Source organism: Aethalodelphis obliquidens, unplaced genomic scaffold (assembly GCF_003676395.1).
Source record: "Aethalodelphis obliquidens isolate GAN/ISIS:26980383/991018 unplaced genomic scaffold, ASM367639v1 scaffold19, whole genome shotgun sequence".
Classification (NCBI taxonomy): domain Eukaryota; kingdom Metazoa; phylum Chordata; class Mammalia; order Artiodactyla; family Delphinidae; genus Aethalodelphis; species Aethalodelphis obliquidens.
The window spans coordinates 18,128,929-18,155,555 of record NW_020837963.1 but is presented as its reverse complement, the minus strand read 5'-3'; positions in this window follow the sequence as shown (position 1 = coordinate 18,155,555).

Below are 26,627 nucleotides of genomic sequence, written 5' to 3'. Positions count from 1 at the left end.
GGGGCGATGGAGAATCCATGTGAGTAGAGAAAACATACACAATGCTTGTGTGTGCTTTTCCTTGCCAGCCCACTCACAGTAGCATTTTTGATGCCCCATGAGCAAAGAATTCTGGGGCAATTATGGTGTATGGGTGTCCAGCAAGACTCAAAGTGAGTACAAGGGAAGTGTATTACATTCACAACTGAGTAAGCATGGGCAATGAACAACCCCACAAGGCTACACTTCCCATTAGAATCAGAACTTAATTATAACGCAAAGAAGTCAACATGTTCTAAAATATGCAGTCAACCAAGGAACCCTACATATCCTCTTTTATTAGTATTGTTGATGCTGAAATTGATGATGTAGAAGGAAAGGGAAAGATTATTCATTTATCACCTGATAGGTGATAGGCATTGTGTTCAGTACTACGTTTTTACAAGGTGAAAAGATACTCTACAATTTAATGGGAAAACTCACAAACTTGAAATTGCAATACACTAGGGCAGTATTTTTCAAACTCCAATTTGCATCAGAATCACCTTAGTTAGGGTTTATAAAGACACAGATTGCTGAACGCAGAGATTCTGATTCAGCAGATATAGGGAGGGGTCCAATTATTTTTATTTCTAACAAATTCCCATGTGTTGCACTGCATTCTCATCTATGAGAACCACTACCCTAAGGTAATTGTTATTAGGGGCATTTGCACATTGAAATGGATGACAAAGGAGAGCTACCAAGTCTTTTGGGTGAAATCAGAAGATTAACAAAGAAGGAAACATTTATACAGAGACTTGACGGGTCTGGAGTTGACCAAGTGAAGAAGGGGGGATGGGTGAGGGGGGATGAGGAAGGCATTACAGGTAGAAGAATTTCACACACCCTTTCTAGAGCTGCAGTGATAAATCACTCGAGTTATACTGTTAATAACACATCAAGTTCATTTAGCTTCGCCCAGAGATTACAAGGTAGTCAGTGATTGATTAGCACTCTACAGGCATACCTTATTTTATCGTGGTTCACTTTATCGTGCTTCGAAGATACTGAGTTTTTTACAGATTGAAGGTTGGTGGCAACTTTGCATCTAGCAAATTTATCAGCACCATTTATCCAACAGTATTTTCTCACTTCATTTATCTGTGTCACCTTTTCGTAATTCTTGCAATATTTCAAGCTCTTACATTTGTTATGGTTATCTGTGATCAGTGATCTTTGATGTTACTATTGTAATTGTTTTGGCATTTTTAACAATGAAGTATTTTTAATTAAGGTATATACATTGGTTTTTAGACATAGTGCTATTGTACACTTAAGGACTACAGTACAGTATAAACATAGCTTTTGTATGCCCCAGGAAACCAAAAAATTCATGTGACTCCTTTTATTGCTGTGGTCTGGAACCAAACCCATAATATCTTCTAGGTATGCCTATATAAGACAAAATGCTTTGTTCCAGAGTCAGTCTTATGTATCTCTCTTTAGAACTTGTCACACCGAATTCTACTTGCTGTTTTGCTGGGGCATTTCTCCAGAATATTGAAAGTTCCTTGAGAACAGAGATTGTGCTTATTGCATTTTTGTGGTCCTATGTCTCCGATGTTTGGTTCACAGAAAGCAATAAATGTTTGTTGATTGAATGATTGAGGAAATGAAGAAATGAGGTAACCTGTAATAGTATCAAGATGGCCTACAAAACTCATCTGAGGATGAGATCAACTGTGAGCCTTTTCTTTTGGACACAAGAACATGTACTAATCCCAAATTTATGGATTTTTCTTCTCTCTTGCCTTAATAATTGTTAGGAAATAATGAAGATATAAATCAATTTAATAACTCAAAATATACTTTGGCATTCTAACTGCCTCTCCACTGTTCATGTGATTGTATATATGAAGACATTGGGTGGAATCAGTTAAAAGGAATATAAACAGCTTGAGACAGAATTCAAGACAGCATGCTGAAAAAGAGAAAAAAAAGACAGCATGCTGGGCAATTACCAATCTACATCAAAAATGATGGCCCTGATGTAAGCGCCCTCAGAGTCAGACTGTCACAATCTGTCTGCAGTGAACACAGAGCCACACGCTCTGAGGACACACCAGCCCCATGGCAGGCACAGTGTGAAAGCCACTTGCAGGTCTCCTCAGATGCTTAGATTATTTTCTTAGAACAATCTCTACTTTGAAAATTTCAGATGGATTTATTCAAAATTACATTTATGGCAGAGAAGACAGTATACCTAATATTGATCCTAGAAATGTGAAATGATATTGTTTGGGGACATGTTTTTGTTTTTTACTCTGAAGCAATAGTCACATGTCCTACATAAAATTTTGTTTTCCAGAGGTCTTGCAACCACTGAACTTTCTGACTCTTATGAGTCTGAAATATATTGTTTAATTTATATCTGTTTTAAAAATCTGCTCTGGCTTATGGTGAGAATGACTATAGAATTTAAAAACTACTTTAACTGGTCCAAAGGTGGAAGTGGGTTGTTACGTGTTATTTGTTGCTTCTTAAAAAGTGTCTTCCTCTTTGAACATCGGAACTGTGCTTTGGGTTTAAAGGAAAAGCTAGGCTTTTCTCAGTCAGCAGAGAGTAGAGAGCAAGCAGAAAGCGTTGGTGACTCAGAGCAAAACAGAGTGAAGGCAAATTGCCAAGAGCCTCCTCTTGAAAGAATCAGTAGCTTGTTTTCTAGATAAACATCTCCCATTTTGTTAATCCATCAGATAAACCGTTCTTGCAAATGTAGCCATTTTAATCCCTGTGATCTCAATGTTTGTATTTTAACAGTTAGAAAACGTTGAAAATATGTTCCCTTTCATTCTTACCCCATTAGTTGAAAATGATGAGACTATTCATTGATGATGGATTCGGGCTGAAGAAGGAACGGGCTTAGGTGTTAAAAAAGGAGCTAACAATTTGCTATCCATCTCCTCTACCAGACAGTCATATTATAGAAATGTATGTTACTATTCTAACTGTCCCCGATAGATATTGGATATTTTGTCTTCCACCCTCCTCAAGACACAGCACCATTTCATAAAAATTGCAGTATTCACTCCAACTGTTACTTGAGTTAAATTAGGATTCCAAGGATCAGGTTGATGTGGCAAAGTCCATTTCTTGGTTAGTTGGCTAGTATGAATAAGCAGAAGTGACTTAAAATAGGATGCTTCTCATATCATCAAAAGAGGAAAAGTAAAAGCAAAAACAAACAAAAATAAAGCCCCGACTAATTCTTACAGAAGGATTATTATTTAATCTAAAATTGATAATAATGTTAATAATACATTTTTGTTAACATCCAAACATTCTGCTAATCACAAAACATGCATTATTTGGCTTAATCCTTATAAAAATCCCCTGAATTAGGCATTAATATACCCATTTAACAAATAAAGAAACTGAGTCTTAAAAACGTTGCATAAATAGTGAATAGTACCCAGTTCTCTTTTCCTTATTCATCTGACCCCAACCAATACACACAAGTGACAACTCTGTATTTATTTTTTACACTAATAATACAGATAATGTCAATATTGGAAAAATAAGGACCATGGTCCAGAATATTATAATGATTTCAGATGTCTGTTTTCTGCTGGATCTACTGTGTAATAGGATTCCTTAGGTATCCTGCTATAGAAAACTCTCCTAATTGTGTCCGGTGAGAAGAGAGGGTTATCATTTTTATCTTTTGTTTGTTTGTTTTTAAGACTTCATTTTTTTTTAGAGCAAGTTTTAGGTTTACAACAAAAACTGAGAGAGGAAGGTACCACCTTCCTGAGGTGAGGAAGGCATCACCATACCCAAGATCATTTCCTCCCAAACCCCGGACTACATGTATGCATAGCCTTCTCCATTATCAACATCACTGACCAGAATGGCACATTTTTTAACAGGGATGAACCTACATTGACACATCATTACCCAAAGTCCATGGTTTACCTTAGATTTCACTCATGGTGTTGTACAGTCTATGGGTTTGGACAAATGTATGATGACACATATCTATCATTATAATATTATGCAAAGTATTTTCTTTACCCTAAAAATCCTGTGGGCTCCACCTAGTCATCTCTTGCCCTCTGCCCGACCCCCCCATACACACACATCTAACAGCCACTGATCTTTTCACTGTCTCTACAGTCTGGCCTTTTCCAAAATGTATGCAGTTGAAATCATACAGTAAGTAGCCATTTCAGATTGGCTTCTTTCAATTAGTAATATGCATATAAGGTTCCTGCATGACTTTTGTGGCTTGATAGCACATTATTTTTTTTTAAGATTTTTTTTTTTGATGTGGACTACTTTTAAAGTCTTTATTGAATTTGTCACAGTGTTGCTTCTGTTTTATGTTTTTTGGTTTTTTGGCCACAAGGCATGTGGGATCTTAGCTCCCCAACCAGGGATTGAACCTGCACCTCCTGCGTCGGAAGGTGAAGTCTTAACCACTGGACCAGCAGGGAAGTCCCTTATAGCGCATTTTTAAGCACAGACAATAATATTCTATTGTCTGAATGTACCATAGTTTATCTATCCTCTTACCAAAGGACATCTTGTTGGCTTCCAAATTTTGGCTGTTATGAATAAGCTGCTGTGGACATCTATGTGCAGGTTTTTGTGTGGACACAAGTTTTCAACTCCTTTAGGTAAATACCTACCAAGCAGCACCATTGCTGCATCATATGGTAAAGCTAGGTTTATTTTCTTAAAAAACTGCCAAATTGGTTTCCAGAGTAGGAATACCACTTTGCACTCCCACCAGCAATCAGTGAGCGTTCCTGTTGCTCCATATCCTCACCAGCATTTGGTGCTGCTGGTGTTCTAGATTTTGACCATTCTAATAAGTGTGTAGTGGTATCTCGTTGTTGTTTTAATTTACATTTACCTGATAACATATAATGTGGAGTATCTTTTCATATGCTTATTTACCATCTGTATATCTTCTTTGGGGAGGTATCTGTTAAGGTCTTCGACCCAATTTTTTAACTGGGTTATTTGCTTTCTTACTGTTGAGTTTTTGAGTTTTTTTGAATATTTTGGATAACAGCCCTTTATCAGAAGTCTTTTGCACATATTTTCTTCCAGTCCTTTGGCTTGTCTTCTAATTCTCCTGATACTGTTTTTTCACAGAACAAAAGTTTTCATTTTAATGAAGTCTAGCTTATCAAATATTTCTTTTATGGACTGTGTCTTTGGTACTGTATCTAAAAAGGCGTCACCATACCCAAGATCATCTAGGTTTTCTCCTATGTTATCTTCTAAGAGTTTTATACTTTTGTGTTTTACATTAAGGTCTATGATCCATGAGGGTTATCTTTTTACTAATGTTGGAAGGATAAACCCTCAGCCCACTTTGCATATTTCCACAAAAAACCGTGATGGAAGCAATTAAAACAACTTGGAGGAATTTGGTGGTGTGAATTTGTATGGTCCTTGCCTCTCTTTCCCCACTTGAGGGAAGCAGCTAGTCTGACTGATGAGAGCATGGGCGAGGTGTGTTAGAATCACAGGCCAGACCAGAAGATCTGAGCTCAGTCTCCAGTTCTGTTGCTTACTCTTTCGTGAACTTGCATACTTCAGTTGACATCTCTATATCTCATTTTTCTTTATAGCAAAGTAAGGTTCAACATTGTACCACCTTGTAGGTTTGTTGTGAGAATTTCATGAGTCAGTATTACTAGTGGGCATTGCTATTGTGCTTTAAAATCAATAGTCAGGCCAAAACCCACCTTTCTGACTCTGCTAAGGTACAACATGGTACCTGATCTTACCTTTTACATTCTGAGGTCAAGGGAAGAAGTTCTGATTATGGTGTGGCAAGCACAAAGATGCTCACCATTGTCTCTATTCTTTGATTGCTGTGGTGGGAAAAGAACAGAAGGAGGCCCAGTTGAGATACTCTTTTCAATCAAGTGTTTATAAGGGAGACTTGTTTTGGATGTAAATGTTTCCCTAATTGGGCCATTCACATTATGCCTACAATTTGATTTTCTTTTAACTTCTGATTCTTGTATGTATTCTGTCCTCGGTAAAAAGCCAGACCAGAAAAAGAGGATTGGATTAGGGGAAGAATTCGTCACCTGACCAGAGGAGGTCACATAAGCAATCTGTAAAATACAGAATATTAATTTTTTCCAGTTATTTTTCCTCAATCTTGAAGAAACAAAGTGTCATTTTATGGGATTTAAAAGGGTATGTTAGAGGTGAAAGGCATTGTTGTCATCAGCTAGCCTAGGAGTTTCCTATCTTCAGAACCATGGACCTCTTTTGCAGTATGAAGTGTATGGACGTTTTTACAAATTAACGTTTTTAAATGTGTAATGTAAAATACGTGGAATTATTAAAAATATGTGTAAAGAGATTATAATTTATCTTTACTAATACATAAATGACAAGATATACCAGTAGGTCTAATAACTATTATAATTTTGAAGCAGTGATGAGCTTAAAAGATGTTCTGAAAGATGTATAATATCTTAATGTGATATGACAATATCTGTGATTTCTATTATTGATAAAATCACAAATACTGCTAATACCTCTGTGGTTTATTATCTATGCTCAAAATTGAAATAAATGCTAACTTCTAGATGGAAATGCATTAACGTCGAGTAGGTGTAATTTTCTGTCTGAGATCACATTCTCCTCACCTCACCCACAAGGGGTACATTGGACCATGGTCAGTTACCTTGGATCTCAGGTTAAGGGCCTCTGACCTAGGCCACCATGGCCTTAACAGATGTGGAAATTGAGGCTCAGAGAGTTAGAGCTTGCCCAAGTTCATACATTTTAATTTCAGGCAAAGTTGAATTCAGAACTAAAACCCCTGGTTGCTAATCCAGGGGTTGCTAAATTGTCTCATGCTGTTCTGTCTGCTGTAAAGCCATTTCAAATGAAGATAAAGAAATATTTCTTTTCATTATTTTCTAAATATTAACTTTATTCTGAATGGAATATTACTAAAGGACTTGTAAAAATGGACAACTTCAGCAGTAAAAACTTAGTTTAAAAAAAAAAAGATCATCTCAGGAGAAAATAGGTCAGTTTTTTTGAGGTTTTCTTATAACCCTGAATTTTCATCTCACCAAGTTCAAATTAACTTTTGTTTTAATTTGAAAACACTGAGTACAGCTAAATTCACCTTGATGAAAAGTTGCTTGAGCTTTGGGAAAACAACTACTGAACTCTCCTAATTAACATGTTAAATTTTGAGGTAATATTTCTTATCAGATTATTTTTTTTCTGTTTTTATTTTTCCTACTAATGCACCCTTCTGCTTTATTCTCTTTCACTTTCTTTATTTCTCCAGCTAACCTGGTCCAATAGTTATGTGATTCCTTGAATGTCCTTTATTGTTAAATGTATTAAGTGAAAATTTTTGATTCAGAGCAGAATGTGAATTCTTATGCTCATGCAAGAAAAAAAGACAGCAGCCTAGTTAAGCCTCTCGGCATTAATAAATTAACTAAAGGTTGAGTATTAAACTTGATATTTAATCCTAAACGACACATTCTCATAGAGGTCATATTTTGTTTTGTAACTGAACAATATATAAACAGGGAGCATCTCGAATCCAAAGTGTTCCCAGGTCACACTTGGTAACAATAGCTCCTCATACCCTAATGATGGAATCCGAGTGCAGAATTGTTGGGTCCAATGTGGTGTTTAAAATGGGGACTAGGAGATTCATATTTTGGTAAAATTAATGATTCGGGGGTAATTTTTATATGTTTTTTTTGCAGAGCAGCAATATTACTTTCTTTTAATGAGTTTTTCTTATAAACGCTTACAGCTTAACTCCTTATATAAACTACATGATAACTAGTGACTGGAGATAACTCTCAGAAAGCTCTTTTTTTTTAAAAAAATGGCATTTTTATTTCGGCTTTACATATAAATTATACATTCTTTGCAACTAGACAAGAATTGGAAAAGTTAATAGGAAAGGGAATGGAAGAGTTGTGAGCAGAAAACCAAAGCCAAGCGACAGGTCAACAATCTGTACGAAAACAGTGAAAGTGGATGATAAGCAGTTGGTGAAACAGGATGTTGAGAGTCATTGCCTAAATCCAGTTATTCGTCTGGAAAATGTGTTGAGATGTGTAGGACTGCCAGGCAGCTCAATCCACCATGAACTCAAATGTTGCAAGTGTTGGAATAAAGGTTGCTTTAGAAGCAGCATTTACTAGGAGTGTTGGATACCTAAAGATGTTATCACTAGATAGTTGGTAGGCATGAATATTGTTTCAGTTTTTCTGTCTCACTTGTTTTCTTCCTTTTATCCCTAAACACACACTTGTCCCCCTCTCAACATCCCAAACAACAGGACACCATTCTAATGTGTTGTGTGTGTGTGTATTTTTATGTCTTCTAAAATGTTCATTGTCTTTTAGTTTTCATTATTGCTATTATTTTGAATATCTTATTTTCTTTGCTTTTTTCAATAAACACTACATTTTTAAGGTATATCTGTGTGTTCAGCTAATTCTGTGCTCCTTCTAGTTGTGTGGTGCTCCATGGTGTACACCCAACACATTTTACCTGTCTCTGCTCTTAGCAAGGATGTAATCCCATATTGCTTTCAACTCCTTGCCATCAAAAATGATGCTGCAGTGAACATCCTTGTATATTGAGGATTCTAACTTTTGCACTAAGGTTTGGGCATCTGGTATTTTGCATCTGAAGTGAGGTGCTGGTGAACACACCCGTTTTTGTCTGGGGTCTATTCATAGTCACGATGGGGCAAAGGTATATTGATAGGAGCCCAGGTGGAACACCTGGGTTCAACTTGTATTCCAGCCTCTCACATTCCTCCTCTTGTTGATTGGGGTAAATTACTTCTGTCAAGTTGGGTGACTCCTCTTCTTGGACACAATGAGTCTAAAGAGCCCTGCAGGAAACCATAACTTGTAATGCAATAGGAATTTAATATGTCCTGTGACAGGTATTTTGGATGGAATTGTGGTCCCCCAAAATTAATAGGTTGAAGCTTTAACCTCCTATTGTGCTGTATACGGAGATAGTGCCTTTAAGGGGGTAATTAAGGTTAAATGAGGTCATAAGAGTGGGGCCTTAATCTGATAGGACTGGTGTTCTTATGAGAAAGGAGGAGACACCAGAGAGATAGCTCTGTTTCTCCCCACACACAAAAAGAAGAGGCTATGTGAGAATACAGTAAGGTGAGAAGAGAGGCTTCAATAAAAACCAACCCTGACACCTTGACCTCAGACTTCTAGCCTCCAGAACTGTGAGACAGTAAACTTCTGGAGTTTAAGCCACCTGGCCTGGCCTGTGGTATTTTGTTATAGCAGTCCAAGAAGACTAATACAGAAGGAGTCTATCCCTTTTGGGAGCCAGAAATGCCAACCCGCATAGTTCCAAGTTGTAGGAACTGCTTCTACCCCAAGGTCACCAGATCCTACAGAGAACACCACACCATGTAGAAATCTTGGATTTGATATATACGCTGCATCCTGAAGGATGACGCCCATTTTTGCAAAGTATTACCTCTGAGTTAGTGTTTCAGCTGAGCCATTATAAGGCCATTTCAGCATTCTTTGAGACTGGATACCTTCAGATGTTCACCATATCAATGGCCATGTACCATACCTGAGACCTCTTTAATCTTCTCCAGCAATGATACTGCATCTGGCAAAGCAAAGATGACCAGGCCTTCTGCTTGGTTAAGTTTGTAGTAGCCTGCAGTTATTCTCCAAGATCCATTCAATGTCTGTGTGGGTCAGAGCAACAAGTTAAATGAAGATATCATAGGAACTAACACCTCTGCATCAATTATGTTTTTAATAACAGCAATCCTCCATGGGTACAATATTGTTGTTGTGTGTTTTTAATTTACTGCCTTGACTGGGTGGGGATTGGAAGGCGAGGAGGATTGTGCAGGTTCAGAACATTTCACTTGGCCTTTCCACCCTAATAACTCTTATCTGACAGAATAGAGAACCGACATGGTGGCCATGCCAAATGCCAAGTACCTCAGTTCCAGTTACACTTTCAAGGACAGAGAAATGACCAGTGATGGGTTCGTGGGTATACCTGACCCAAAGTCAGTGGACCTTATCAATATACCCATTGTTAAATAGAAGGGGGTTCATGGTGATGCTTTAGGACTCCAGGTCCCAAACCTTGTTAACCAGATTTTGTAACCAATAGTCATCAAAATTCCCCTAATACCTGGTTAGTCCCCTTTCTCCTCTGAGGAAATGTGTTTAGTGCCTTTGCAGCAAAACTGGAAGAATTATCACTTACCATGGTCTTGAGGATTCTTCTGCCAGCTGCCACTTCTGGCAGTGGATTCTGAATCTGACTGTTGATTCAGGCCTGTGAGTTAAGAAGGGAGCTTTTTAATTTTTTAATTGGGGTGACCAAGCTCAGTCTCCTCCTCCACTCTTGATTTTTATTTGTTTTATAAATATTAAGCAGCACCTGCGATAATTTCCTGCCTGTCTATTTTATTCCAAAGGACACCATGATCTGTTAAGCATCTACACACCTCCATGCAGGTCAAACACCCTGGCTACCCCTCCTATTTTGCCAGGTAACTATGTTTTCCTGGCTTTTTTGTGGTTAAGTGCTTCTACCTGGTCTCAGTTACTTTGTGGAGGAGGGCATCAAGCCCAGCTCTGTGACTGTCTCTCACTGTGGACCCTCATCTGCACAAGAAAGCCACCATTGGAATTACTGATACTCCAGCCCTCTGTCATTTATAGTCACTGTACTCAAAGATCTGAGCAGCTCATCCTCATGGGCCTCTCACTTCCACAACCCTGGGCTATAAGGACAGAGAGAATCCTTCTCTTTATGTTCCTAGAATTAATGCTTAATATGCATATGAAACATAAACATAAAAGCAATAATTGGCATGTGTTAAGGGAGAAGAAAAAGGTTTGCAAATGTACATACATTTCATCTATCTTCATCTTAAGTTATTTATGGGATTATATCAGCAGGTTCTAAAACTGAGTTAGGTAGGGATTTGATGACTTAATGTGGGTAAAACTACATATTGGGAAGACTGAATAAAAACCTGAGGAACAAAAAGGAAATCTTAAAAAAAAAATACTAGGTGTGTAGATATGTACATTAAGGGGAGTGAAAAACAGAAAAGGCAAATGGAAAGCAGAATAAATGGAAATGGATTGAGAGAAATGGGTAGACAGGGAGATGACAGAGAGCCCTGAAGGTCATAATTAATAATAATAATATTTAAAAAGGCATTTGGAACCTGTATGGGATTTGAAGGCTAGGGTCAGAGTAATATAAAACTGAAATCTCTTCTGATGAAAAGTTAATGTTGTGTTAACTATGCTAATTTGAATCCTCTGAAGAAAGCAAAGACTTCTAAACCAAAAAGTTAAACTAAAATTAATTCATGCATATTTCACACATACAGCGTGTTCTGATATGACATTTATTAAAGTCACTAGTGGGTGGAAGCAGTGAGTAAGCTGCACTTTTCCATTTCCTTTATAAATCCACGGTAATTAGCCAGAGATTTTGGAGACTACTCATTAGTAAATTATTTTTCACAGAATGCCTCCAAACTTCAAATCAAGCCCTTTTAATTTGAAAAAGCTATGTGTTATTCAACCCAGACATTAAGGAAATTCTTCTCTTATCACTGATTTCCATTAATTTTTTTAACCAGTTTCTATAATGTTTGCTATGTACTGGGCACTGTGCTAAGATGCAGGGTTGCAGTGGTAGACACTACAGATGTATTTCTAGTTCTCACAGAGTTAAATGATCTACGCTCACTGCTGTATTAGAGATTAAATGTTTAGATTGACTGATACGTATAAAAGTTGTGTGTATTCAAATATACATCAATACATACCCAAGATCCTTGAGTCATCCTTGACTTTTTTTCATATTTCATATCTTATCCATCAGCAAGCATTGCCATCTTTACCTTCAAAATATACCCTGACATAACCATTTTCTACTTCCTCCAGCACTATGCATTGTAACCCAAGTAGCCATTAACTCCTGCCCAAGTTGCAATAACTTTCTAATGAGTGTCCCTTCTTCCACTCTTGCTAGTTCTCCTCCCCAGAGCCTTGTCTCCACACAGCAGCCAGAATTATGTCAGGTCACATCACTCATCGGATCCCATCCCCGGTAGTTTCCCATCTTAATAGGAATAAATACTTGCTATGATTTAAAAGATCCTGTGATCTTGTCCCTATGCTATGATTTAAAAGATCCTGTGATCCTGTCCCTTGAAACTCCATTTAGTTCACTTTATACATCTACTCTTGCTCACTCCACTCAAGTCTCACTGGCCTTCTTGCTGTTCCTCAGACACAACAAACTCACACGTCCTGAGGTCCTTCGTACTTTCTGTTCCAGCTCCCTGAAATCCTGCTCCTCCAAGGTGGCTACTTCCTTCACTTCATTCTGGTCTCCACTCAAGTGGAGAACACTTGACAAAATGCCTTTCTGACAATCCTATTTAAAAATCTGTCTCTCCTCCTATGCAGTTATTTTCTACTTCATCATCCTGCTTAATTTTCCCTTATAGCAATATTTATATACTTTTTAGTTTATTTGCCTAATGTCTCTATTCTCCTAGTAAAATTTAAGCTCTATGTAGGCAAATACTTATCCCTTTAGTCTGTTTATTTTGGTAACTATTCCTTGTGATCTTGAAAATAATATGTATCCTGCCTTTTTTTTTTTTTGGTGGAATATTTTGTAAATGTTAACTAGATGAAGATGATTGATGGTCCTGCTCAAGTCAACTTTATTCTTTCTGATTTTCTACCTGCTTGATTTATTGATTGCTGAGAGAGGTGTGTTGAAGTTTCTGACTATAACAGGGTATTTTTGATTTATCCTTTCCGTTTTACTGGGTTTTTTTCTCATGTATTTTGACACTTTGTTATTAGGTGCATATATTTCAGGATTGTTATGTCTTCTCAGAAAATCAACTCCTTCATCATTAGGTAATGTCTCTTTTATCCCTGATAACTTTCCTTGTTCTGAGGTCTACTTTGTCTTAATACAGTTATTCCAGCTTTCTTTTGATTAGTGTAAGCATTGTATATATTTCTCCGTACTTTACTTTTATCTGAGTTTTATACTTCAAGTAGGTTTCTTATAGACAACATATGCTTGGGTCTTGTTTTTGTTTTGTTTTTATCCACTTTGATAGTCTCTCTTTTAATTGATGTATGTATTCCATTCACATTTAAAGTGATGATTAATATAGTTGGATTAATATCAACTATATTTGTAGCAGTTGTCTATTTGTTGCATTCATTCTCTTTTTTTGCTCCCCTCTTTTTTATCTTTCTGTGGTTTTAGTTGAGCATTGTATGTTTCCATTTTAACTGCTTTTTGGCATATCACTTATACTTTTTTTTTTGGCGGTACGCAGGCCTCTCACTGTTGTGGCCTCTCCCGTTGCGGAGCACAGGCTCCGGATGCGCAGGCTCAGCGGCCATGGCTCACGGGCCCAGCCGCTCCACGGCATGTGGGATCTTCCCGGACCGGGGCACAAACCTGTGTCCCCTGCATCAGCAGGTGGACTCTCAACCACTGCGCCACCAGGGAAGCCCCAATTATACTTTTTTCTTCAAGTTTTATTGAGATATAATTGACATACAGCACTGTATAAATTTAAGGTGTACAGCATAATGATTTGACTTACATACCTCATGAAATGATTACGACAATAAAATTAATGAACATCCATCATCTCATATAAATACAAAATAAAAAAAGAAAAATATTTTCCTTGTGATGAGAACTCTTAGTATTATTCTTTTAATAACTTTCATATATAACATACAACGGTGTTAATTATATTAATCATGTTGTATATTACATCCCTAGTACTTATTTATCTTCTAACCGGAAGTTTGTACCTTTGGATCACTTTCATCCAATTACCCCCCTCTACCCCCTGTCTCTGGTAACCATAAATCTGATCTTTTTTCTATAAGTTTGTTTGTTGAAGTATAATTGACCTACAGCACTATGTTAGTTGCTAGTGCACAGCATAGTGATTCGATACTTCTATACATTACAAAATGATCACCACAGTAAGTCTAGTTACCATCTATCACCATACATAGATATTATATTATTATTGACTCTATTCCCGCACTGTACATTATACTTCTAAAAAGTGTTTCTGTTTGTTGACCTATAATTTCCAATACACATTTTTTTTTTTTTTTTTTTTTTGTGGTACGCGGGCCTCTCCCTGTTGTGGCCCCTCCCGTTGCGGAGCACAGGCTCCGGACGTGCAGGCTCAGCGGCCATGGCTCACAGGCCCAGCTGCTCTGCAGCACGTGGGATATTCCCGGACTGAGGCTCGAACCCGTGTCCCCTGCATTGGCAGGCAGACTCCCAACCACTGCGCCATCAGGGAAGCTCTCCAATACCCATTTTTAACTAATGTATCTCTACTTTAAAATAACACTATACCGGGCTTCCCTGGTGGCGCAGCGGTTGAGAGTAAGCCTGCCGATGCAGGGGACACGGGTTCGTGCCCCGGTCCGGAAGGATCCTGCGTGCCGTGGAGCGGCTGGGCCCGTGGGCCATGGCCGCTGGGCCTGTGCGTCCGGAGCCTGTGCTCTGCAACGGGAGAGGCCACAGCAGTGAGAGGCCCGCGTACCGCAAAAAAAAAATAAATAAATAACACTATACCACTTCTAGGGTAGCACAGATACCCTATACCAGAGTATTCTTGATTTTTGCCGCCTATTCCCTGTGTATACATTGCTGTCTCTCATTTCACTTATCCATGTTTTTATCACCCAATATATTGTTACCATTATTAATTTTTTTTTTGGCCACACCCCATGGCTTTCAGGGTTTTAGTTCCCCAACCAGTGATGGAACCTGGGCCCCAGCAGTGAAAGCACCAAGTCCTAACCACTGGACCCCAAGGAATTTCCTACTATTATTACTTTAAACAGTTATTGTTTACCTCAATTAAGAATTAAATATAAGGTATTTTTATTTATGCCACCATTTATCCCTTTATATACACTTTTTTTTTTTTTGGAGATTTGAGTTACTGCCTATATCATTTTCTTCCTGAAGAAATTTTTTTTTTTTTTTTAACATCTTTATTGGGGTATAATTGCTTTACAATGGTGTGTTAGTTTCTGCTTTATAACAAAGTGAATCAGTTATACATATACATATGTTCCCATATCTCTTCCCTCTTGCGTCTCCCTCCCTCCCACCCTCCCTATCCCACCCCTCCAGGCTGTCACAAAGCACCGAGCCAATATCCCTGTGCCATGCGGCTGCTTCCCACTAGCTATCTACTTTACTACGTTTGTTAGTGTGTATATGTCCATGACTCTCTCTCGCCCCGTCACAGCTCACCCCTCCCCCTCCCCATAACCTCAAGTCCGTTCTCTAGGAGGTCTGCGTCTTTATTCCTGCCTTACCCCTAGGTTCTTCATGACATTTTTTTTTCTTAAATTCCATATATATGTGTCAGCATACGGTATTTGTCTTTTTCTTTCTGACTTACTTCACTGTGTATGACAGACTCTAGGTCTATCCACCTCATTACAAATAGCTCAATTTCGTTTCTTTTTATGGCTGAGTAATATTCCATTGTATATATGTGCCACATCTTCTTTATCCATTCATCCGATGATGGGCACTTAGGTTGTTTCCATCTCCGGTCTATTGTAAATAGAGCTTTTGGGAGGTCTGAGGTCTTCTGCCAGCCTTCAGTAGGTGTTCTGTAGGAGTTGTTCCACGTGTAGATGTATTTCTGGTGTATCTGTGGGGAGGAAGGTGATCTCCGCGTCTTACTCTTCCGCCATCTTCCTGCTCTCTCTCCTGAAGAAATTTTTTTTTTTAAATAACTTGGGCAGGTCTGCTGGTGATGAATTCCCCCAGATTTTCTTTATTCTAAGAAGTTTTTATTTCTCTTTAACTTTTGACAGATAATCTCACTGTATAAATAATTTTGATGTGTTTTTTGTTGTTGTTGTTTCAACCATTTAAATATTTCACTCCATAGTTTTATTTGCTTGAATGGTTTCTACTGAAAAGACCTCTGTAATTCTTATACTTGTTCCTCTAAAGTAAGGTGTTTTTTGTTTTTCCCCACTCTGGTTTCTTTTAACATATTCTCTTTGTCTCTGGTTTTCTGTAGTTTGAACATGGTATGCCTCAATGTAGTTTTGTTTTGTTTTGTTTTGTTTTTATAACATCTTTATTGGAGTATAATTGCTTTACAGTGTTGTGTTAGTTTCTGCTGTATAACAAAGTGAATCAGCTATGTGTATACATATATCTCCATATCCGCTCCCTCTGTTTTTTTTTTGTTTTTTTGTTTTTTTGTTTTTTTTAAATAACCTGCTGGGTGTTCTCTGAGCGTCCTGGATCTCTTGTTTGGTGTCTGTCATTAATTCTGGAATAATGTCAGCTGTTATTACTTCATATAATTTTTTCTTCACTGTTCTATTTTTCTTCTCCTTCTGGTATTCCAATTAACCATATGTTATACCTTTTGAAATAGCCCTGAAGTTTTTAAATAGTTTATTTTATTTTTTCCCTTGTATTTCAGGTGAAACATTTCTATTTATATATGTTTTAAGCTCACTGATTTTTCCTTTGGTTGACTCTACTGATGCACCCATTGGAGATTTTCTTCATTTTTGTTGCAGTGTTTGTTGCAGTTGCATTTTTATTCCTAGCATTTCTTTTTGATTCTTAGGGTTTCAATTTCTTATATTACACATCTCTTGATGCTGTATGCTTTTTCCAATATAGCTCTTAACATACTGATCATAGTTATTTTAAAGTATCTGTCTGATAATTCCAATTCTATGTCGTATCTGAGTCTGGTTCTGATATTTGTTTTATCTCTTCAGAGTATCTTTTTCCTTGCCTTTCGACATTCTTTGTAATTTTTTTGCTGAAAGCTGATTATTTCGTGTTGAATAATGCGAAGTGAGGTAAATAGACCTTCAGTGTGAGGCTCTATGTCAATCTGGCTAGGAACTGGGTTGTGTTTAATGTTTGCTGGAGCTGTAAACGTCAGAAGGTTCCAATTCCTGCAATGTAAGTTTCCTTCTCTCCTCTCCGTGTTGGGTTTCTCTGTGTACTCCTCAGATGGAGCCTGTGTCTTGCTGTAATGCATACCTGTCATACTTGAACCCTGTTTGTTTGGCAGTAATGTGTGAGAGAGGGGAAGTTTTCTATAATGATTACATTTCAGTTTTCAGTGTGCCTATGTCTCAGACTTGTGACTTTCACAAGTGTTTCTCTAGTGGGGGAGCTCTTTCTCTCTTAGATAGGAAAGCAGGAAGTGTCTAAAGTGGGGAGAATGCGCTTCCTCCGACGCCCTGGTTAAGTCTTTTCCCCCAGAGAGCAGCCCTGTGTTACAGAGAACACTTCAGGTGTATTGTACAGTGATTTCCCTCCCAGTCCTCCTACCCAGGAAGCACTATTACTAGGGTTTTTGCTGTTAGAACCTGGTGGAGTTCCTGGAAGCAAAACCTATGAAACTGTGAGGGTTCCCCAAGCCTCCAGCTCCCTCCTTGAAGTTTCTTGCCTCGAGCTAGTGGACACTCTCCCCCCAGAAGATCTTGACTTTGACTTTCTGCATTGACCTGTCCCTCCAGATTTTGAGGTGGTGTCTTATGCTGTTCACCATAGTTCTCTGAAAGAACAAGAACAGCCATTGATTTTTCAGTTAGTTTATCTTTTACTTGTTTTAAGGATAGAAGTGATGACTTCGAAGCTTTTTATGTATCAAAACTGAGATCAGAAGTCCCCAAAGTTTTTATATACAATATTTCATTTTCCCTCTCAAAGTTCCTGTAAGCTCTACAGTGAACTGCTTCGTCTCAAAGACAGGTCACTTCTTATCACAGATGTGGATTTTTTTCATTTCGAAGAACTTAGTGACGTGTAAGTCGATGGCAAAGAAGACACTAGAGTTCTGTTTTCCATATTCCATCTGTGATCTATTTTTGTTACATTTCACTCTTTGAAGGTACAAATAAATTGGCTCAAATAGCTTGCTTTCACTGAATCATTCATTCACTCATTTATCAAGTATTTAGGAAAGATATACTATGGGCTGAGCATTGCATAAGATCCTGCAGATACCACAGTGAATACGGTAGGATCCCTGTTCTAAAAGACTCCAGGGTCTAGTGGGAGGGGCAAAAACCTAAACACATAATTTAAATACTTCGAGATAAGTGGCAAAACAGAGGTTTATACAGGGTACAATTCGAGTTTAAGGAGGGAGAAAATAAGTTTGTAAAATCGGACTTGCTTTCCCAAAAGAATTAATGTCTCTCCTTCCCAAAAATAGTGCCTAATATAGTGTTTTTGATATTTTAGCACTTAGCAAACATTTTGTCTCTTTGGCACTAATACACTAAAAAAATATATTTTACATCTTGGACTGTTAATGGAAGTACCATTTTCACTAGCAATTTAGTGTCTGAACAATAATAATTTTACTTTTTGTTAGAACTCAGAGGTATGTCCCATTTTACAAACAGGTTATTATGTTTTAAAGGGAGCTTGAGAGGTCTAGGTGTACTGACACTGATATTTTTAACAACTCTTCCAAAATGTATGTGCTCAAGTGTTTTTGCCCCCTTTAGCACAGTAGTCACCTTCAGAAGCTATTCTGATATTTCAGTAATGTCACCATTGACCCAAAAATTTAAGGACTGTCTCTCTTGGAATTGCTTTCAGACTCTGTAACACATTATTTTGTGTACCTACAGTGGTAGAAAATCTTCATCCTCTGAATGTGACTTATGAACATAACTAAAGGTCAAATGTAAACTAAAGATTAGTTAGAGAATCTAAATGGATAAAACAAATTTTAGTCAAATTAAGGTTCTCTTGAAAACGGAAATAATTTTAACGTGGTTCATAAAAACATTCATCTAGTATAAAACTTAAAGGGCATGGATCAAAACTTATCATACAATATCTAAGAGAATTATTTTGCAGGCCATATTATTTAAATTTATGTATTTTGAGACTTTTTAAAGCACTATTACTATAATGATATATCAAGTTTAAACTTGCATCCAAACCAAAGTCCTAGCATACGTGTTTAACAGATGGCAAACAAATTGGATAAAACATACCATTGCCCCAGAATTATAGGTTTCAATCAAAATTGGTTCAAATACTTAAAACCACAGTGAAAATATCATTCTTTCCTCTGAATACGTGCTTAATATCAGAGCCCTGAATCCTTCCTTCTCCTTTAAATACTTACCACAATGTTTAAGAATCTCATCAGTGTCTATTGTGTCAGCAGAACCACTTAAAGAGAAAATAAAGAGGAAAAAACATACATTAACATACAAGCAGATGATAAATATGTATCAACCAAGGCAAAGGTGAAGATAGAGATGGGAAGGAATAAAATAAGTGCTTGCTCTCACAGCCATTTCTTTCCCCATGGATTAAATTGCACTTGAAACACCTGACATTGTGCACATTGCTTTGAAATTGTATCTTGTGGGTGTCCCCACAGTCAAGGCAATAAAATGTAATGGATTTCCGGCCTCTGTCACTTCAGGTAGGATAAATTTAGGAAACAATCGGGGTGTAATTGAGATCAATACCAGGTGCTGAGAAACTTTACAGCAGTCTCGCTGACTGAGGGGGAATGTGTACAAGCCCCAAGTAACTTGCCTTTTTGCCAAAACGTCTCTGTTTTTTGTTTGTTTTTCGTTTTGTTTTGTTTTTGTCTCCCCTCTTAGAATTTGAGCAAGCAGAAAGGGGAAGAATCAGTTTCCTCTCAGTACAAGAGCCATCCGTGGTCTGTCAAGACTTAGATACCAGGATTTCTGTTAGATGTACGCTTGAAAGTCATTTAGTGCAGAATTATAGTTTAAACTGTACATTCAGCTGAGTATGTTTGTGCAGCTTTGTCTGTAACATTGTTGAAAAATGAAGTCATTCAAAAAGAAAACCATCTTGCCGCAGAATGTGATGAATAATAATAATACCTAATATTTATTGAGAACTTATGATATGACATTTAATCATAGTAACCTTTCAAAATCAGCCCTAATCCTATTAACCTTTTTTTTTTTTAATATCCATGAGTTAATTTCAGCACAGAGAAGTTAAACAAATTGCTCAAGCTTTCACAGCTGATAAGTAGAGATACTGGAAGTCAAATCCAGGTAGATGGAGTCCAGAGTTGAGTGTTTAAATATAATGCTATACCAAAAAGACTCCATGTGGGCTGGACGAATTGCAAGACGTTCCCCCAAAAGCCGTGATTTTGACCCCATAAATACCAGAAACTGTTTTAATCTCTTTCATTGTGTTTACAGGTATAAGAAAAAGTCTGTCTGCATTAATCATGTTTAAGAATGTAGCCTTCTTTTTTCTTTTAAATGTTGGTACACACTGTTGAAGTTATCTATCTGGTTGTTGGTTTCACATTTGCAAGGGATTCAGCTTATCTTCATGTAATAAGTTGCTGAGTTCAAAGATCAGAAATGTAATGGCAGTGCCTTCAAAGGGTCTAGTGCTGTACATTCTAGTCTATCCTCTACTTCCCCTCCTTTCCTGAATTTCTCTTTGATCTCAAGCTAAACATCAGAATCTGCCTTTTAAAAGGACTGGAAGTGCCTTTCACTTTCCCTCAGCTGCCTGAGGAGCAACAACTTCTGCATCTTACATGAACAAATGAATTTCTCCCTAAAAGTAACTTTGGTTTCAAATGCCCCCTGCAAAGAGGTTGAAATAATTTATCTTGAATTCTGAGAAGACAAAAGAAGGTAATTGCACGGGTGAGCCATTACCTGCAGCATGGGAGGCAGGCGAAGGAGTCATTACCAATCCTGCAAAGGCAGTAACAGCATTTCCTGCTATGGCTTTGCGGGAGAAGAGGTCTAAGTGCAGGCAGGCTCCTCTGAGCCATTCACATCCTTCTTTGGATTATGAACACTCACAGAATCAATGTACGCTCCTGGATGTACTCTGGTGGTTTTGTTCTCCTGTGGTTCTCTCCTTCCTCCCGTTAATGCTGTAAGTGCTAAGAGTAGCAAGTGCCTGAACAATTAATTTCCTTGTTCCTTAGCTAAAAGTAAGCGTGTTCAAGGGAAAATGCATATGAAATGGTAAATGATGTTTTAAATTAGTAGGGCAATATATAAAAATGTAAAGACCAAAAAAGGAGTGTATGATACACAGCCAAATGCGTTAATACCTTGCACATAGTAAGCACTTGCTATAAATTAAATTTGAAAATGAGTTAATGCATTAATTTGGACTTAAATTCTCTGTTGCTGCAAAAAGTCTGAATGTTCACAGGAACTCCATGTCTGAAAAATACATTTTTTGCAATGGTCTATTGGTCTTCCAAGAATAAGTTCTTCTGTATCAAGCTCAGGCCATTTAATAAAAATGTACTTTTACAGTTATTGAAAAAAATAATGTGTGTAGCACTAACTATGGCACATTAGTCGTTCATTGTAATCATACATTTCCTTTCTCTCTCACATTTCTCAGCCTCTCTGTTTCTTTTCTACCTACTGTTCTAATCCTGCCTCACCTACTCAGTTCTTATTTTATTCCTTTAGTGGATGAGGTAGTAGTGGGTTTGTTTTTTGTTTGTTTTTGTTGTTGTTGTTGTTATTTTTAACTTTTTACCACATACTTTCCTGCAAACACAATGATATAAACAATAGTTATATTCCCAAGCAAGCCCACAAAACTCCATAATAAACCTGAAATACTACATATTTGCAGTGGTAATTTTTCTTGCTATTGTTCATTGAAAGTCATTTAGGCAAGTCATTTAACCTCTGTGGGCCTCAATTTCCTCTTCTATAAAATTAGGGGGCTGGACTCTGTGACATCTGTCTCCCTTTCAGCCTCAACCATCTGTGGTGACATTTCTCCTGCATTGTGAATTAGGTGGAATGAACTGTCAGCCTAACCATAATATCCAACATTGTTTCAAGTTTCTTTCTTTGAAACTCTAATTGGCTTCACTTTGATAAAGGAGCCAGTTGGCAAACTTGGCACTTACTACAATCTGTTTTTTGCTTTTAAGTTGCCTTTTATTATGTAAAACTAGAGAAGGTGAGGTATAGATAGGAAGGTCAGAAGGCAAAACACTCTCAGGTCGACTCAAATTTAAGTCAGAGTAAGAAGAGCACAGTGCTGCTGTAAGCATGGCTTTTGAGGTCAACCCGAGTTCAAGGTCCTGCATCACCCTTTACTATCTCTGTGACTTTGGGCAAGTTATTTAGACTGACTATGCTTACCCTATGAAAAGACAATAATGACAGCGCTTACCTTATAGGGTTTTTATTAAGATTAAATGAGGAAGTGAATTCAAATACCTGGTGAATAATTAATAAACTATAGCCATCATTGTCATGAAAGGTAATACTTAGGAATTAATCTTCTGGTTAAGTCAGAAAGAACACTGGTCCACTGTATTCTAATCCATTATTTTTAATACAGCCTACTCTGATGCTTGTCTTAGATTTAAATTTATATTTATTTCTTACATGCATTTTTTTTCCTAAAGTTTTTCCAGCTTTATTGAGATATAATTGATGTATAACATTGTGTATGTTTAAAGTATACAATAAGATGATCTGATACATGCATGTATTGAAAAATGATTACCACAAAGGTTAGTTAACACCTCCATCACTTCATATAGTTACCACGCTGTTTTGTTTTGTTGAGAATGTTTAAGATCTACTCTCATAGCAACTTTCAAGTATACAATATGGCATTGTTAACTACAGTCACTATTCTATGCATTAGACCCCCAGAATGTATTCCTCTGATAAGAGGAAAGTTTATTTCTTTAATAAGAGTAAGTGGATAAACAAAAATTGTTTACACTACTACTATTAAGTACATATTCATTTATTTTTACTAAGTATACGTCATGTATACAAGCCTGATTTACTGTTTGAATTTTGGATTGAAATAAATGTTTCAAAATGAAATAAATATTGGATTGGCCAAAAGTTTTTTCATTTTTTTTCCATAAGATGGCTCTAGTAGCATTTAGTTGTCTTTAACTTCATTTGAAACAATTTTGTTAGATTGTATGTGACAGCTATCATATCAGCGTACATTTAAAAAAAGACTTACCAAATTGGTGAATTTTCGTGTAGCCATTTTAATATTGAAGGTGGAAGAAAAAAAGCAACGTTTTCAACATATTATGCTTTATTATTTCAAGAGAAGTAAAAATGCAAGTGAAATGCAAAAAAAGATTTGTGCAGTATATGGAGAAGGTGCTGTGACCGATCAAACGTGTCAAAAGTAGTTGGCAAAGTTTTGTGCTGGAGATTTCTTGCTGGACGATGCTCCATGGTCGGGTAGACCAGTTGAAGTTGATAGTGATCAAATCGAAACAATAATTGAGAAACAGTCAACATTATACCACGTGGGAGATAGCTGACATACTCAAAATATCCAAATCAAGTGTTCAAAATCATTTGCACCAACTTGGTTATGTTCATCGCTTCGATGTTTGGGTTCCACATAAGTTAAGGGGAAAAACCTTCTTGACCGTATTTCCCCAAATGATTCTCTACTTAAATATAATGAAAATGTTCTGTTTTTAAAACAAATTGTGACAGACGATGAAAAGTGGATACTGTACAATAATGTGGAACAGAAGAGATCATGGGGTACGTGAAATGAACCACCACCAACCACACCAAAGGCCGCTCTTCATCCAAAGAGGGTGATGTTGTGTATATGGCGGGATTGGAAGGGAGTCCTCTATTATGAGCTCCTTCTGGAAAACCAAACAATTAATTCCAACAAGTACTTCTCCCATTTAGACCAACTGAAAGCAACACTCAATGAAAAGCGTCCAGAATTAGTCAACAGAAAACGCATAATCTTCCATCAGGATAATCAAGATTGCATGTTTCTTTGATGCCCAGGCAAACACTGTTACAGCTTGGCTGGGAAGTTCTGATTCATCTGCCTTATTCACCAGACATTGCACCTTCAGATTTCCGTTTATTTTGGTCTTTCCAAAAGTCTCTTAATGGAAAAAATTTTGATTCCCTGAAAGACTGTAAAAGGTACCTGGACCAGTTCTTTGCTCAAAAAGATAAAAAGTTTTGGGAAGATGGAATTATGAAGTTGCCTGAAAAATGGCAGAAGGTAGTGGAACAAAAGGGTGAATACGTTGTTCCATAAAGTTATTGGTGAAAATGAAAAATGTGTCTTTTCTTTCTACTTCAAAACTGAAGGCACTTTTTGGCCAACCCAATAGATATCTTGTTACAAATAGAGTAAAATCTAATCAGTTTTCAATACATTTTCTAAAAATAAGTGTGCAATGCATGTTGTTAATTGGATAACATTTTAAAATAAATGTAGTTCTCTTCAGTCTACTGCTTCCTCTCTCTTTCTCTAAAGTGGCCAGGCCAGGTGAATGAACTTTGGGCATTAGGGTATGTAGGGGTTTCAGGGAAAATGGAGACTCAGGCCTCATGCACTGTTGTTGCTTCTGCTCTGCCCAGGGGAGCCAGCACATGATGTCATCTTCCAATAATGCTGCTCAGTCATGAAAATGCTATTGAGTACTAGTATGCATGGAGTGTTAGTCAGATTGCTTTGAAAATATAAGAGTAATTCATGGGATATGCCTTCTACAAAACACTGGAAAATCAAGACAGAAAATCAGAATTTCTGAGTGGGAGAATGTTAGGGAAACGTCAACGTATAAAAGTGATAGGGAACTGGATTTTTTTTTTTTTTTTTTTTTTTTGCGGTACACGGGCCTCTCACTGTTGCGGCCTCTTCCATTGCGGAGCACAGGCTCCGGACGCGCAGGCTCAGCAGCCATGGCTCACGGGCCCAGCAGCTCCGCAGCATGTGGGATCTTCCCGGACCGGGGCACGAACCTGTGTCCCCTGCATCAGCAGGCGGACTCTCAACCACTGTGCCACCAGGGAAGCCCCGGAACTGGATTTTTGAATGAATAAGGAGAGGCAGAGAGGAAGGAAAGCTATGATTACAAAGCATGGCATATGTATCAGGTCCTGTAAGACAGGTCACATATGTCATCTCATTTAATCTTGAGAATAATGAGATTTTCAGCTTTTGGATGAAGAAATCACCAGTCAGAAAAAGTTAGATAATTTGGCCCAACATCACTAGCTATAAATTATACAGACAGAATTTAAACGTATGTAAAGCCTGTGATTTCTCCTGTGTGTGCATCAGAGTAGGAAAAGAGCTAGAGAAGATAGTGAGTAAATATCACTGTAAAGAGCTTTTATAGTAAGAAGTTACCTACAAGGTGATTGATTCCCAGGATCAGGACTTTTAGATAAGTTACTGGCAGTTATTGAGTATCAAATATGTACTTTAACCTGTGCTTGTGTTCTTGGGAAAGAAAATGAGAAGACATTATTTTTATACTTTATAGAGGTTATATTCTAAGTTTCTAAATAAAATGGTAACAGAGCATTGCTATAATATTAGAGTCTATGTGAAAATTGCTACAGAATTATGGTGGAGAGGAATTTGAATTCTACTTGGCAGATCAGGAAGTAATTTACTGAGGCGTTATTTGACATAAACTTTGAAAAATGACTGGCAATCTCAACAGATATAGAAAGAAGATGAACATCACAATAGGAAAATAAAAAAAAAAGAACCTAACAGGGCAAGGTATTTTCTGAGTGAAGTATGAAGTTTAGTGTAGAAAGAGTAAGGTAGAAGGAAATCAAGAGAAGGTCAGTAGATGAAACAGGAACAAGAAATTGGAGCTAGACGTTAGCAGCAGAATGAGTAGATCCTATCTGTGAAATATGAGGAAGGGGGCAAAGAGACCAGTATGAAGGTCGTTTATAGGATTTTTCCAAATTATGATAAAATCCTGAGTTAGGTAAATAATCATGGAAGAGGAGGAGATGGAGACATTTTAAAAGCAAAATTATTTGGGTTTGGTATTAGATGAAATAGCACCTCTAAAAGGAAGGAAAGGGCAAGATGACGCAAAACTTACTGGGAAGAGTGACATTACCTGATTTGGGAAGTGGGGGAATTAGCATAAGTTGAAGAACATACATTAAATTTGGGACATTTAGTTGAGGTGCCTGGTAGAAGGTCTGAAATGGAGTATGGAGCATAAGACATGGACTGAGAATTTTTGAGACACACATTTGAATTCTAAAAGAACAATAAATGGTAAGTTAAAATCAAGGGCAACTCTTGAGTGGTGTCATTCACATCCTCTTACTCAGGATGGCAGAGTCAGATGTGTCATTCATTAATATAGAGGAGATGTGCATTCATGAAGGAAACTAGAATGCCTTTTGTTTTCAGAGAATAAAATCCAAAAACTGGTAAGGCCATGTGTAGACAAAAGTAGAAACTGAGGACTTCCCTGGTGGTGCAGTGATTGGGAATCCAGCTGCCAATTCAGGGGACATGGGTTTGAGCCCTGGTCCAGGAAGATCGTACATGCCACAGAGCAACTAAGCCCGTGTGCCACAACTACTGAGCCTGCTCTCCAGAGCCCGCGAGCCACAACTGCTGAGCCCACGTGCCACAACTGCTGAAGCCTGTGCACCTAGAGCCTGTGTTCCTCAACAAGAGAAGCGAACGCAATGAGAAGCCCACCCACCATA